The 16,845-nt window shown below is 32.4% G+C and overlaps 2 long non-coding RNA genes across 2 annotated transcripts; one reads left to right on the forward strand and one right to left on the reverse strand.

The window, feature by feature from the left end:
* The first annotated feature begins 39 nt into the window (after positions 1-39).
* LOC139906834 (uncharacterized) lies at positions 40-5,839 on the forward strand. The gene is made up of 2 exons (XR_011782826.1): positions 40-2,797; positions 2,854-5,839. It is a non-coding gene; the product is annotated as an uncharacterized lncRNA (long non-coding RNA).
* Positions 5,840-11,238: 5,399 nt separating this feature from the next.
* Positions 11,239-15,438, reverse strand: LOC139906836 (uncharacterized). The gene is made up of 2 exons (XR_011782828.1): positions 13,181-15,438; positions 11,239-12,640 (listed from the first exon to the last, which is right to left on the reverse strand). It is a non-coding gene; the product is annotated as an uncharacterized lncRNA (long non-coding RNA).
* Positions 15,439-16,845: the final 1,407 nt, after the last annotated feature.

The following is a 16,845-nucleotide window of genomic DNA, read 5'->3' on the forward strand; positions in this document are numbered from 1 at the left end:
GCATTTTGAAAAATTAGCTAGGTCGTCAAAAAATGGATTATTGGAGGCATTTGAAAAATCTGAAATTTTATTTTATTTTTGATGGTCAATTTCGGTTCCCTTTCTTGGGACTTCCTCTCTTCTTCCCAAACTACGTCATTCTCAAAAAATTATAAATTTGGAATAGACTCATGTGAACTGCTACCTGAATGTAAGAATAACACTGGAGAACACAAATTTTATACAAATGAATTGAAGACAATAATGGAATTTATCTTAGAGTGCAAAATCCAAAACTAATCTCAGTGGTCTGAATTCCCAAATATTTGAAAATTAGCAAATGGGCACATTATTACAAAAATGCATACGATTTAAATGTCAATTACATGACGTCATGCCCTGCAATAAGTAATGTCATAATATAATACCGTGTTTTGTTCATATTCAAATTATTAGTAACTTTATTTGAATTATTTAAATTCTTTACTCCTCTCTTCATTGTTTCGATCCTGGTATCTCATTCCCAAGGAGGAGTCCGCTCTACTCTTTTATAAGGTATGTTAGTTTTTCTTGGACGAATTTTCATCCCGTCGTCCCTTGCAGAATTCAAAATCTGAATTAGAATATCTCTTGAGATGGATGATCAAGTTAGAAGTATCTTAATTCGATTCGTTCTATTTTCCTTTGGTCCTAACTCTTGGAGAACATATCAGTTCACTTATTTCGGTCTTAATGATTGAAAAATATCTTAGGTTTTAGCAACTGTTAAATTAACAGCACATCTAAATATTAAATTTGTCTCATATAGAATGACTCAATTGTTTAAATGTGTTGTTCTGAAATATTTTAGCTTTATGGTAATAACTTCAAATTGTTGTTGTACCGACGCTATTTGTAATTAATATACCTTATTTTATATTTCAAATCCAGAGCCTTATATCTGAATCAGAAAGTGAATGGATTCCGTCATAGTTCCAACCTACGAATATATTCATTGTTATATATAGATAACTAGATTCCTACCCAAGAAGGAATCCACTCTACTCTCGAATGAAGCCTACCTAGTTTAATTCTCTTCTCAGTATTAGGGGTGTTAGAATCGTTGTAAAAGAGCGAATTTGATTGGATGAAAGATATATTAAAAAAAGGAATACAAAACTCAAGGTTAATAGAAGTACAAGGTTAGACCATTATGTAATCGAGCTTGCTAGAATTTTCAATTTGATGTATTGTACCGACTACGGGGCAAGAGAGATAGATTTTGACGTTATAGGGAATAGAAAGGTTACCAAATACAAATTCACAAAAGGCCGAAATTAAGAACTGGGACTACGATGTGGGCCAAGGGAGAGAAGTTTGGTATTCTTGGAGTATGATTTTATATATTATTTACATTTTACAATGTATTTTTATATAAATATATTTTACTAATTCATTATTATTATTACGATAATAATACCTACTCGCCATTCCGAAAAAGTGTAATGTATTCGCGCAATGAAACTGTTAGATGTGCAGTTATCATATGTGATTCTCCTAACAACATCATTTATCATCGTTTTCCAAAGGATCCCTCAAGGAGGAAAAAATGGGAAAGTGCTTGTTATCGAAAGGACCCCTTAGGAAAATACCTTAGAATTTGTAATAATCATATTGAGGAAAATGCTTATAAAAGGGATTTAAAGCTGAACTGCTGGGACTACTTTTAAAAATAAAATTGAAAGAAGGTATCATACCTGGAGAAGGATTTGAGCAACCTCCAAGGAAAACGAAATGAATTAATATAGTGGACCATTCTGAAGAAGATTCTCATTAAATATATTTGGAGACATTTGACAAATCATCCCAAACCAATGTAAATCTACTCAAACACTTGAGTTAGAAAAAGTTAACACATCTAATCAAGCATGTGTATCCTGGAGTATAAAAATTAGTAGGGTTTCTAATTCCACAAAAGATCCACTCATTCTAGAACTCGAGTCACTAAGGAAACAGAATGCAGATTTTCACGAAAAAGCGAAAATCCTTCAATCGGAAAATATATTATTAAAATCCAAATCTAATTTTAAGGAAGCAATGAAAGAGAACTGGAAAACAGATTTACTAAATCTAAATGTAAACTTATTATCAGTGGGAAGAGGTTTGGAAAATGGAATGAGAAGGATTTTTTTAAAGGACTGATACTGAAGTCCCTGTCCTCAAAAGCCTACCGTTACATTCAATCCAGTCGTCTATTTCCTGTTCCTAGCGTCACAACCTTCAAGCGGTGGATCCGAAATTTTAAAACAGCTCCTGGAATACAATCAAATATTGTTAAAATTATCGCTCAACAAATCAAATCCAACGAATCTCCAAATGGAAACTTAGCTATCTTGTGTTTTGATGAGATGAAGCTCCGACTACCTTCAAATAAGAACTTTGGATGTGCCTATGGAGTAAATTTAGATATGGAAAAGGATATTCTCCAAAGCATGACAAATGTGATTGTAATAATGAAGCAAATTAAGAGACATAAAAATGGTGAAGTGGTGTAGCATAAGTCATGTGCTTTGATGCCCTGCCAAAAGGGCATAAGTATTTCTTCAAAATCTTTGATATTGTATCAATACATATATAATGAAATGGGCCTTCCATATTCCCATATCTCGTTTAAATCAAGATTGTCTTGAAAACTTTTTTTCAAGAATCAGATATATTGGACGAGTTCACTCTCATCCTAATGCGGTAGAGGCCAGGGATCGATTTCTGGTTGTTGAGAATGCTTCCGTCAGATCTGAAGAAGACCAATGTTTTGTTTCTATGTTTCAATAAATTACAGGTTGTAGTATCACCAATGCACTAATGTATATATACTAATCCTGCATCTCCTTTTAGTTCCTATTTTGAGCGAAGCAGATTCACAAGTTAACATAGAATTTTATCAAGACTTTAATGATATAATTTATCATCAAATCATTGAAGGTGCGATTGAGGAAGATATAAATAATGATGAAAATACAATAGAACAACCATCTAATGATTTACATCTTCCTAAAATTTTTGACGATGAAGGATTTATTTATGTTACTGGATCTATGTGGCCAAATCGTTACATAAAAAATTTCCCACTCTGGGGTGTAATCCAGCATCCAAGTTCCTCCAAGTCCATGGCTTAAAAAATTATTAAGAGGGGAGGGGGACTGCTTCAACCACCGGAATATTTTTGGAATTTTGCAAAAAAATAGAGAAGCAGTTCATTAAGTTTCATGGGATTTTTTTTTATAACGAAGACATATGTGATGGATCATCAGGATAATTGTGAAAAAGTATCTTAAGGAAGAATATGAAGTTATAAAAAAATTTATTCGCACGCGTATATTCATTATTATTTCAATATTGTAAACAAAAGTACAATAAATAAAAAATAGCAAGTAACATGCAAAAACTGCTCATTTAAATTGTTAAAAAATAGAGACGGATATTATATAGATATTTTTTTGAGGATCATTAATTAATTTTAAACAACAAACTTTCGAAATTTGAGTGCCTGTGTTCTAGCTAAGTCTAAAAACCTTATCAATCAATTCCTCGTAAATTGGATGAGCAACATTTTTTTCAAACACAACTGCAATGCTACTAGGAGTGACATTTTCTTCTTGTGTCAATATCACAAAGAATCAATATGGGATCTGTTTGACTGTGGGCTAATCAGTTCTATTTGAATAAAGTATTCGTTTTAAGATTTTAAGTTTAATTAAATCATTACATAATAAGCACATTATAATTTTTTTTTAATTCATGATCTTAATATATGTAATTATGTTGCACTTTATCAAAATGGCCCATTCTTTAATGCCAGGAGTGATGTAGTAGCATGATCTTTTGTTAGATTGATCTCCACACATTCTCCAAGGAGTATTCATCTAGCATATTCTATTTGATGAAGAGTAAATAATGATAATTTATAAGCCTCCTAACAAATTATAGTAAGTAAGTAGTTAGAATATATTTGGATTGAATATATTGTTCCTAGATTGAATGATAGAATTGATAATAACAAGGGTGAAGAGTTAACAAAGAATAACTAATAAGAAATAAATAATAAACCTTCCGTTTAATTTTGCTAATGGATTTGAGTGAAATCCGACAATCTTCTTCGTTCTTCGCTGTAGTCCACTATGGTAAAGTGATCCTCTGTAGAAACTGAGACTTAGCTTCATATGCTACACTACGACGTGGTAGATCCTCAATTGGTTTGAATTTCTTTTAATAAAATGAAGACCTTGTCAAAATGTAGAATCAAAAATGTAGATTGTGTCTTTTATTATGCGATGGAAAATGTAAACAAAGCACGCAACTACTTATACACTATGACGTCACTATTAAAAGTGTGGTGGAAGTCAAACATCAGTCGTAAACACGCTATGGTATAGCCTTGTATTTCTATTACCTTGAAAAAACGTTGGTATTCTTGCATCTTTAAAAAAACATCTCCTCAGTATTGTAGTAATCGTCAACAAAGTAACTTCCCCTTACTGCTCTGTCACGTGTATAATGCCGAAAAAAACGTGCCTTTTTTCATGGGTCTCTAACTACATAGGTACTGATGTACGGAATTATGATTTGGAGAATAAAAGTATGTCTTGCTGTTTTAGCGGTTTCTTGTGCCCATCTCGTTATTAATGGCCAGTAATCCACCACTTCAAAGCCTCTCATCACATCAAAAACTTAAACCTCCTCAAGAAGCTCAAGATTCGTGGAGACGAAGGAAAATTAAACGGCACATCAATCAATTTGGACGTAACAAAGTTATTTGTGTCGTGTAACATCCCTCTAAATGTCCTAGACCATCCCAATTTCTCCAAGTTCATTGAAAAATATTCCGGAAAAATATTCCAGGTCGATGGATCGTTAACAATTTGTCGAGATGTATGTCAAGAAGTTTTGAATAGAATAGAATAAGAGGTGGGAAAAAGGATATAGATGAGACAAGAGATCATCAAGTGAGGTCAATGATGGCAATTTTGATTGGCCCTTTGGACGGATATTTCTGTGGAAGACCTTACCTTATTGACTTGATTGATATTGAGATTGCAAACGCAAACAATGTAAAGGACATCCCCATAAGCTCAGTTTATAAGTTATTGGGAAAGATTTTGTCCCGTATAGACTTAAAGTTTTCATCACGGATGCCGCCTCGTATTGTCTCAAAGCAGGAGAAGATCTCTGAAAAAAATTCCTGGAATTGATACACATTACATGTGTTGCTTATGGATTACAAAGGGTTGTAGATATGGTTCAACAAAAGTTTCCTCTAACGAACAAACTTATTTGAAATGTGAAGATGTTTTTGAATTTTGGAAGAAGAAAGCGAGTATTTATTGCTTCATACGAAATTCCCTTCCCTCCAATCACCAATTATAACAAGAAAGGAACTTGGTTACCTATTTTCTTTGCAGTATAATATAATTTTAATTGTATTTCCCTATACTTCCAGAGTCCGGTCAATTTGATCTCCTTATTAGACTCATCCTTGAATGTTCTTTCAAATAGGAGTTCGGCCACTACCATTGCGTCATTTCTTAATATGATACTTAACTTTTTCCTAGCGAAGTATAAGTATTTCGACCATATTTAACACTATTTCTACCTTAGACTTCAATTGGCATAACAGATTTGTCTTTATATAAATGGTTTTACGCACCCAGTTAACGAATGAACATCTACAGCCTTATGCAAATTAATTATAGGTTGCATATAATTTACTCACATGTTATTTACAATTTTTTATATCAACATTGTATATTGATATTCGTAACCTAATTTTATATTATGACAATTAATGCTATTTGTATCATACAATAAATTATAAGTAACATTAAGACTTTTTTGGTTAATATTATTTTTATCGAATAGTACCAAGTTACAACTATATTTTGGTGAAGGAAAACTTCCATGTGTAATAAATTTTCAGAGAAGTTGAAATGTTAAAAAAATCATATTTAAGGAAGATTCGAACCCTATGTATAAATTTTCATCCTATCATCATCCAGTATATATCAGAAATCGGTAATCTCTTGTTTAGGATAATGTAATGGGGCTTACTAGAATTTTCAATCAGATGTATTGTACCGACTGCTGGGCAAGACAGGCAGATTTTGACAAAACACGCAACCACTTATAGTCTATTACGTCACTATTAAAAAATTGTTTGTAGACAAATGCTATTTTAAGGCCACCATGGCCTTGAAAACCAAAAAAGTCGTTTATCATGAATCTTCTTCTGTTCTTATTCTTAAAGAACATGTTTTATGTTCCGGACTTAAAAAGCAACAACCCAAAGAGGGAGTTCACGAGGGATCCTTTCAGCTTTCGAGTTGACAACTTCTCGAAGGAAGTAGGAGACAAGTTTTTTGACATGGTGTATCACTCCGCAGTAAAAGTTGTTCTTCCAAAGAAAACCCTGAAGGCATTCTGGGATACTATGCATGGTTCGTATTGCTGTGGCAGCGCTCACACTACCCTCAACGTACTTATGCGAGTCGTAGTTTTTGAGCTTGGTTGAAATCATAATCAAATCGCAAAACCCCCTGATTTATTTTGAATCTGATTTGAGCTGAGCTATTTCAAAAGTTGAACCGAACATTGAGGTACTCATCGAGGCAAACAATGCAAAAGACTCATTTTCATGTATGCGTCTAGTGTTGCATGTTTTGTATTTTTTATATATTTAGATATGAAGAAATAACAATATTTTCATATGTATATTATTTCTCTGTGATAACTATAAGTAAAAAATATAATATATTCAATTATATTATAGTAAACTACAACATGTTATAATTAAATAGTTTATTTCGTCCTTTTCTATTCAAGTGAGTTTCAATCGTGGAAAAGGTTACTACAAAGTTATTTATATTATTTATAAGAATATATAGTAACAAATGCCTAAGAAGTATTCTATCTTAGGATATGAATTACCTTGGAGATGAATTACTATCAGTATGTGTATTAGGTACTTCTTGGTCTACCTTGTTTAATTGATGTTGGTTCGAGAAGTACAAAATAAATACGAGGTGTATATGAGTTGGTCTTTCAAGTCGCGCAATGTACTTTATTCTAGGAATACTTATTTGTTCGGAGGTAATCTGAAGATTAACCTCATAAGGCAGCAAACATTATATTTATAGCCTGTTTGGGTCTAATCCTTATTTTCATAGAACGTTCGAGAGTCTGTTATCATGTGCATGCCCTCCCCAATCTCGAACATCTAACAAATTCTTCTAGGCGTGAACAAATCTGTTTTTGTTGCCTTAACCCTCAGATTAGCCTTCTCAGTTCTGAGCAAAAATTCAGCAAATCTACATAGTGTTTGCATGCTAAGATGAGATTGTAATCAAAGAATCTGAGGAGTCCTTGCCGGTCAATTTGTGGACCATATACTTGACGCATTAAACATGCATAAGTTCCGCATGCATTCGTTGGTCTGAAAGGTATCCGAGTGAATTTATAAGTGCCAAATGGGGAAACAATTTTTAACTTGTCTTGATCTTCTTCTTTAACCGGAACAGCAAAATATGCTCCAGCCATTTCTACTAAAACGAAGTATTTTCCCTTCCCAATCTGCGGATCTGTTAACAATTCCAATGAATGTGCTATAGAATATGCATCAGATTTGGTAATACCATTTAAGTCTCGATAATCCAAAGCAAATATCCAGTTCCATCTTTCTTTTTGACTAGAACTAATACTGATCCCCATTCACTTATCGTCGGTTCCCCAATTCCTTCCTCTATCTACTGTTGTAGTTCATCTTTAAAACTTTATTTAACAGCTGGATTCATAGGTTTAACCTTTACCTTACCGGTTATTTATCATTAGTATCGACTGTAAACTCGAATATTTCAGTTCGGCATACATTGGAGGAATCTTTTAACAATATACTACAAAATCTGTATAATAACTCTTCCACTAGTTTTAGTTCATTACCTGCTAAGATAATCATTTTTCGAACTTTCCCCCCCCCCAAACATATTATCTATTTCAAGCTTTATTTTCTCCGCTTCACTAGCTACTTTTCTTACAGGATTGCCTACATACTGAAACAACCTATTCTTCACGAGTTCATAATTAAGCTTTGGCCTTAATTCTTCGAGTTCTTTAGATGGGGTGCAGATTTTTCCCATCTCCATTGATGCTAATATATATTTGTGAGTTGGTGTGTACATATTCAATCTCTGAATAGCTCCTAATTTACGTCCAGGTACTATTTGCCGATGTTCTTCCCCAACAGTCGAAATGACTAATATTACCTACCGTTTCCTTGCCTTGTCTTCCTCACTTCAGTTAATTGTGATTCTAGATTAATTTACCAATCTTCCCGAGTTGCTGTAAACCATACAATATCTGATTTGCTGATATCAGGTACCTTGTACCCTTCTGCTACAGCCTCAACAGGTATTACATACAATATCTGATTTGCTGATATCAGGTACCTTGTACCCTTCTGCTACAGCCTCAACAGGTATAGTTATCTTTTCAGTCATAATTACATCAGCAACTTCATCACAATTAATTAAAAATAAAGTGGAGACAAGTTCCACTGCTTCGTCAGACCCATAATATTCTGCTAACCGAATCTCTTGCTAATCTGATCCAACCTTAGCAAAGATATTATCATCTAATTCCAATGATATGGTTAGCTGCCTCATTGTATTTAGTGATAGTATAACAGGAACCCCTAGACCACGAACTACTTGGGGCCTAATCTTCTATGGTTTTTCAATATTATCTGTTAATCCTTGAAACTTCATTGCACCAAATTCGGCTCAGAACCAAATTGGTTGTTCACCCGGCTGATTTAAGCTTGCTAAATTAGATTATCACTCATTGTTATGTAATCCCAAAAGTCTTTTGGATGCAACAAACCCCCTTCGGTAACTGTGCTGTCTGTGATGGCAGCGCCTTGGGAAACGTTACTTAGGGGTGGGAGGTTGCCCCCCCCCTTACGATTTTCCCAGCCTTTTCTAGGCCATTGGACAATTCTTTTTCTTATACCCTTCTTTTTGACAAGTAAAACACCTCAGTTTAATTTTAACCCTGGGTGGTGCTTTTATTGTCTGCTTTTCACTTTGCAGTTTTCTATATTTGGTCACTTTAAAGGAATCCTTCATTTTATGATTCCTAGTGGATGAACCATGCAATGCACATTGGTTGTAGGTGCGGCAATTGCATCAGCCTCTATTGATTCACAATTGGAACACTGGGTTTTAGGGATTTCTTTGCACTGAGTTTTATTGATTGAGTAACCCAATCTTTTCTTTGAGCTCTTTCGTCAGCATTGTCGACTTTCTCTGCTCTTTCGAAGTGCTGGGCATGCTGCAACACTACCCCCCTCTCATAGTCGGATTATCATTAGCAAATTGGCGGTTGGCTTTTGCTATAATTTGGTTCAAAAGCCCTTTCAAAAACTGTTTCTTGAGGGCACTTTGGTTCTCATCCTTCCCCAGAATAAAAGCTGTCAAAGCGAGGTTCTTTAGATGGAAGAAATATTTTGTCATTGATTCCCCTGGTTTTTGTTTCCGCATTTTGAAAGCTGCCATCGCCTCCTCTTGCTGCCCAACACTATAGATAGCTGTGTCCAGCCTTGTTATTAAGTTCTGCAACCCTGACACTTTCTCTTGGGGCACACCCCAACTCCGCTTTAAAAGTAAAATAAGTGTCCAGCACAATGTGCTGAACTATTGGACGGATGGGACCGCTCATTGCCATGGTGACCCATTTACACATTAGTTCCTCCCCGACATTTAAATCGTCCAATATACTCAAGGCCTCAGATTTCTTATGATGGAAATCTTCTGACCCTTCGTGAGGTCTTAATGGACTTTTAATCAGCTTTTTTCGACCAGCCTTTTTTCCCTCCTCTACTAATTTCTGTAGTTCGCTTACAGTACCAGTGACAATTTCGACTACTGCCTGATCTTGTTTGGGTTGATTCTTTGTTGAATTCATTTCCTTAAAATTATTAAAACAATTAGGTCAGTAAAACTTAATTCGGCAAGACAGCACTTAATTTATTCTGACCTTGAAGCGTCTTAAGACTTAATTCAGGATTATAACTCGAATCAAACGGGCGCATCACCATTTGTCTCATCCTACTTATATTCAAAGACTACAAAGTCTTTCCTTGAGTTTATATTTCTTGTCATCCTCTCCTTGCATTTACTTAATTTTATTTACCCTGTGAAGTATTACTCTAAACTTGATTAATTACAAAGATACTTTGCTTGGTGCGCCCCACACGAAGTGTAACTCACGTACATAGTATGTTCGATTTAACCAAATACCCTTACATATAAATATTCTCATAAAAATTAAATACAAATATAAAAATACATGAAATAATTAAATTTAATTAACATCTTAGCAGTCGTTCTTTAATAGTATTCTCACTCCTATTTAATCTAATTTGACACCTCTCTTCCTATTTCTTCTTTTTCCTATGGAATCAACTAGCCTTACTTTATTTTAAAAGCTAATTTGGAATAGTTCGCTGAAGAAATATAACTAGCATGAAATAGATATACAGAAAGAACGACTGCATTGACAAAAGACACATGAAATATATTATATATTCTAACTCATCACATTCCCAATGTCATGACAATTCAATTTAACGACAATTAATGTAACTGACATAATTTATTTCGGGATTCCCAATGTATGTATTCTTTGGAATTTAAAGATAGATCTAATTATTCTTAAAAGAAAAGAACAAAACTGAAGGGTGAACAGTGATTTTGTGGAGAATTTCTACTCCAGCGGAATACTAAGAAATTTTTCGTCCCCTGTCCTATACCTTCTTAAGATTACAGGTGACAAACATTTTGTTTATATGTTCTATAAAATTGGAATGTTCATAATTGGAATTAATTATAGGACTTGTATACAGTTTCAAATTCCTTTCGTGAATTTACGTTTTACTGTGTTGTTCTACTTTGAACATCTTTTCGACTATAATTACAGAGATGGCACGTTCAAAATCCAGAATCCTCATTGTAAATCCATTTTTACGTAAATTATCGACGATCAAATAATATTTATTAATTAATTTACCCTTTAAAAGCTATTACATTATTATAAAATAATTTTGAAGTACAATATTGTTAATTAATTTAACATTTATTTTTATTTTAAACAAATTATACTTTCTTCAATGGAAAAATAACAATTATTGGAATTGTTAGTACAATGAAAAGTGTATTTGAATAAACACAATTGTTTGTTTTTTTTTGAAAATATATGTATTAGTGGCATAATTCGATAACAATTTTTTTATTTTAACATGCGTAAAGGAAGAATATAAACTATGAAATTAACATAAGATCTATTTTTAAATAGTACAATAAACAATTTTATTTATGTTTATATGCAATTCGAGTTAATATATGACATGAATAAAAATTTCAATATCGTTTTTATAATTTTTTGTCTCAATGATGACAATAGAAATTATTTATGGGGCACTTCACAAAATTGAATCCGATTTTTGGGCATAAAAATTTTGCAATTAAGAAGAGCTAAATTATTAATGGTGTCAACGCAAATTATATAAAAAACAAACGTGCTGAAGACTTAAGATTCGATAGATAAACTGTAAGCAGTAGTTTCTTGTGCATAAGATAAACTATCTCCATTCTTTTGTTCATAGCATTATCATTATACATGAATTACTAGATATATGGATGAGTGGAAATTTAATAAGTCAACGAAATCTCAGAAGCGCACCTTTTTATATTAATAATAACGAAGGAAAAATATGTTGACTCTTTAATAGTCCTTCATACATTGAATGATGACATAAATAAATAGTTGTATTTGATTTTTTAAACAGGGAGTGAGCTACAAGTCTTACATTGGAATATTTGGGGCTTATAAAATTAATGTAAATATTTATAAACAATATAAATATAACTGACTATAATTATCCGTATAAATCTTCAAATTTCATTTTATACAAAATTTTATAACAGTATTTTTTATTAAAAAATGCCATCTAGATGAATAGTTCTATCTTGTATAATTGAAAAAGTTGCTTGAAAAGATGTTAAAGAGCATAAGAAACTTATTTTTATCGATTTCCTAGCAAAAATAGAGAACTTTGAAAGTTGTAATTTGTATATTGTTTTATATAAAAAATAAAAAATTAAATTATTAAAAAAAAACACTTTATTATACAATAACTATCAACCAATAAGAAATTTTAACAATATATTTTAGTTTTTAAAAATTGTATTATAAAAGTATAAAAAATAATCATCACTATATAAAATACAAATTTACTTATTGGGTTAGGTTTTGCGCTTTAAAATAAAATAATTAGAGACTGTTTAGAAGAGACAATGTAAATAGTATGTTTATAGTTCAATTAATATAATATTCACGTTTTGAAAATGAAAATACGCTTCGTTTAATTGGACTCTATCCCGTTGTTCTGATAGTTTATAATAGGTATTTATATTTCTAAGTAGTTGGATTCGGAATTGGCATCTAAGTTTCTTTAAATATTGATGAAGCAAAGTCATTGTAAGTTTCTTAATAACTATATGAAGTTCGAGTAAGCAATTAAATTGACCAGTCAACGTGGCCATTATTTTAGAAGAAGATTTCAGAAACACTAAATCTGAAATGTAATAATGATCTTAATACAATAACTAGCTCACAAATACCATAATCTGATAACCTTCAGCAAGGGATTTTTCGTTTTTCGTTAAGCTTTAATTCTATACTATTTGAAAAAATTGAAATGTCAAATTTATATTAGTAGGAGATGAAAAATATATTGATATGAGGCTTATGCCGAGTCAATGATGGGATCAACAGTAACGGAAACGGAGAAAGTAGTTGCCATATGAATGTTGCGTTTTAAAAGGTTCTGGAGTCATGGCCAAAGGATGAAAGTAGGGTTTGGAATGAACAGGGTAAGGAAAATGACTTAAGAGGAGTAATTGACAGGATTATTTCATTTGTGGCGAGGGAAACTATCCCGCCAGACCACCAGGAAATCCCTATAACTTTATGAATAGAATAGGATATATCTTCGTACGCTTATGCTGGCAACTCTTCCCCGAAAACAGCAACACGTTTGATCATTTATAAAGATATTGTAAATATAACGCAATATGTTCACATTGTAGTATTTAAATTAGGAAAACTCGCTTACTAATTATCCTGAAATGTATCCACCAACATAGATTATTATATCCTTTCTTGATGAAATTTAAGGTCAGAAAGGCCCATCCAAATTAATTAGGGATCAGATTGTTGTTTTTCATCTTCCTCTCATTAAAGTCCTTCCCTAAGGAGGGGGTATCCTCCACCACTATAACCAAGGAAATACACTTGCTATTTTGGAGTAAAATTTGACATCTTGAATCCCATATGACGTCAATGAAGTAGATAATTATCCACCTTATGATTTGAGGACGAAATAAGGACTCCCGAAGACTTGCTGCTCTTCAACAACTAATTCCTTTACTTTTTACGAGTCGCACATATGCAATTAATGACATTATTAAAAGTCCTAAGAATCACAACAGTAATAAACAATATCCTTTGAATAACTAACAGAAAAGGTGAGTTTCAGAGGTTGCGTCATACGGAGTATGATTTGTGTTTTCTTTCTTTCTTTCCATCTCTCTCAGGGCTGCTTACAGCTAATCTAATAAAACGGTATGACAACTAAGCTGCTCTACTCTTAAAAATTCTTCAAATTGTGAGGGTTACCATGTTAATTTTCGGTTTCTTTTTTTTCAACATACCGGTGGGACATAGAATATACATCACTGGCTATAATAATATATAATAAGTACAAGATAATAAATTACTTCTTTATCATTATTCCTTTTTTCTTCTTCTCCTAGCTATAATTAATCTGATCGAGATACAACTGTAAAGTTCGAACCGATAATAGAAAAACATTAACTATCTCAATCCTAAAATTTATATCGAAATCTGTAAAGGATATCCTGTGAGCTGCATTGTAACTTGCCCTTGTATGTCTGAATTTTAAACATCTATAAAACTGAATTTGCTGCATCACCGATGAAAGTTCGACATTAAGGTGTCCTACTGGTATAACCACTGGAAGTTTCTTCTTAGCTTGTATTTTAAACTTGATCTTCCCTGTCATTATCTTACTGATTTTTTTTTTTTGAAAATTGTACGTCTTCCTCCCTTTTCGGAGCTACAGTATGAGAGACACTTTCAAAATCGTCAATGATTTCCCTATATTTCACAATTATTTCTCTCAATATTATCAAATTTACCTCCACCCTATTTCTTATTTTTACTTCAATCGGCTTTTGGACAACTTTCAAGTTATCGAGACCTCTTACTGTGAATAATATATTTTGTTCCAGTTCTGCACTCCCTTTTACATTTTCAAACTTTGTAATTACATTTACATGGTCTTTAAACGTGATGCTAATAAAACACACTCCTTTTTTGCTATCGTTTAATCGACGAATCTCTTCTTCCGAACGCCCAAAGACTTCGAAATTTTTTCGGTATTCTGGCATTTTAGAAACAAATCCCTTCAAAATTTTATTTGTTTTATCTTTCCAATCCAAAAATTTGTTATCCCCCATTGGATTTACCTTTATAGGGTTTCTATCAATTCCATTAAATTTTTTGTAATTTTTGAATATATCATTTTGAATTGCGTGTTTACCTTTTCTTCCTTGTTTGACAAGTCTTCAACTACAATTTCATTCAAATCCTGATTATCCTATTGAAAAGCTTCGTATACTCCTCCTCTAACACAAGGATCCAGGTCCGAAATTTGACCATCAATTATTCCTGGATAGGTTTCCCCTTAGAAATGTAGAAATGGACAAAGGCCAGAGAAAAGATGAACCGGAGTTAACCTAAAAAAATATAGATCAAGCGCGTAGAAATAGACGAAGGCCAAAGAAAAGATAAACTGGAGTAAAGCTTGAAAAAGTCTAGGTCAAGCGTGCAGAAATAGACTTGAGTATCTAGTTTGTGCAAGTGATATTGTGAATCAGTATCAAATATCCTATTCCAAGAAACAACAAAGTTGATAAATCGTTGAGAACGATGACGTATCAGAGTCGTTCCTTTGATATAACTCAACTATAGAGTTTTATTATTGGTCGGCAATGTTCAAAATATAAAAAAATAATTCTCAAACGTAGATCTCAATATTTCTCTCAAGATTCCGCCTCGAAGGTCCATGTGAACGAAACTAGCGGACTGTATAAACTTATGAAACTAATCTCAGACATCCTATTATAATAATAACAAAACCCAGAAATAATTAATTAAATAACTACTTTAATAAAGTAACTGCAACAGAGATAGAGATGAATTAGGACTCACGTCTGATTTTCAATAATACTAATTTGCAACAGACTGTATGTTAAAACAAACAGGAATGAACTTGTAATATTTGCTATCTTAGATTATATAATGAATAATTTAATATTATATTAAAATGATAGATTTACCACGACAACAAATATATGCTCCTACACTCGAATATATTCATAATAACTTAACAAAATAGTCAAAGTGGATAGCAATATTTAAATGAGAAAATTATGGTATAAAAGAACGAATCACTCATCACGTCACTACTTTTATTCTATCAAGCAATCTTTCATTAAAAAGAAACAGAAAAAGGCCTGAAATCATCTAGAGTCAGCTAAATAAATAAATCATACCAACTGCTATAGATATTTTATGTACTACCAGACTATCACTGTCATATTACTTTTAAACGTATATATATTTCGTAATATTAAAACCCTTCATAATATTTTATTCGATACTGTAATATAATATTGTTTAGTAGTATTTTATTAAATGTGTAGCTATACATTTGTAATTGTGTAGGATAGTCAAAATTTATTGAAAGAAATAATAAACAAGCCAATATCCATATAATATTAACGACGATGGTTCGAGAAAAAATTGTATTCCTGTATTTTGGGAAAATGGGTATAAGTATAGAATAGCTTATTACTTTGTTTATTTATCAAAAATAATAAATTATAAAACAGGTATGACTTATCAAGGCAGGCAAGGAAATCGAAAGCTGACAACGAAATAAAAAAGCTTTTTCTTGTTTTGTGTGTTAGCAAGGTGACGAAATATCATGCAAATGAGTCGGTTCAGGACGTTCAATCAAAAGAGTCGTTTAACCGAACGAAGAGCTCACGAAGGAGGAAGCACTAGTTTGTGTGAGAAAGATACTATATGCGGGTTACCACGTCTATTGTGCATGTACATGTCTGAGTATATATATATATATAAATGATATCGGGATTAGAGTTGCTCTCATTTATTTATACATATATTTACCTATATATACACATAAACATCTAAACCCACGAAAAATCTGGTAACTCACCTTTAGAGACTAAGTCGGTCACTTAGCTTTTTTCAACCGTGCAAGGCAGATGTTATGTAATGACGATAAACATTGATTTAAATCGGCTATATTTTCTAGCTGTCTCGTTGTTGGTAATCTGAAGAATGAATTTTCTTTCCATAAGCAGTTATCATCACTATTTAGTTACTGACTTGTGAACTTCTTTTCCTAAATAGATTCAATAATATTCAAAATCTGAATGAACATTCGTGTGTGTTCATAAAAGATAGAGACGAACCTAAATAAATTTATTGGGAGATATAATTGTAAGTGCTTGTTGGACTCGGAGTTCAATTGGCTAGACCTTAGAACTTAGACTTAGAAGTGAAGACTACAGTCTTGTCCAGTTCAGTCTCAGTTCAATCCAATCCAATTTCAATCCTGTATATCAGTCCTTAAACTTAAAAAGATCCGTCCTGGATAAGATTACT

This window comes from Lepeophtheirus salmonis, chromosome 12 (genome assembly GCF_016086655.4).
Source record: "Lepeophtheirus salmonis chromosome 12, UVic_Lsal_1.4, whole genome shotgun sequence".
In the NCBI taxonomy this organism is placed as follows: Eukaryota; Metazoa; Arthropoda; class Copepoda; order Siphonostomatoida; family Caligidae; genus Lepeophtheirus; species Lepeophtheirus salmonis.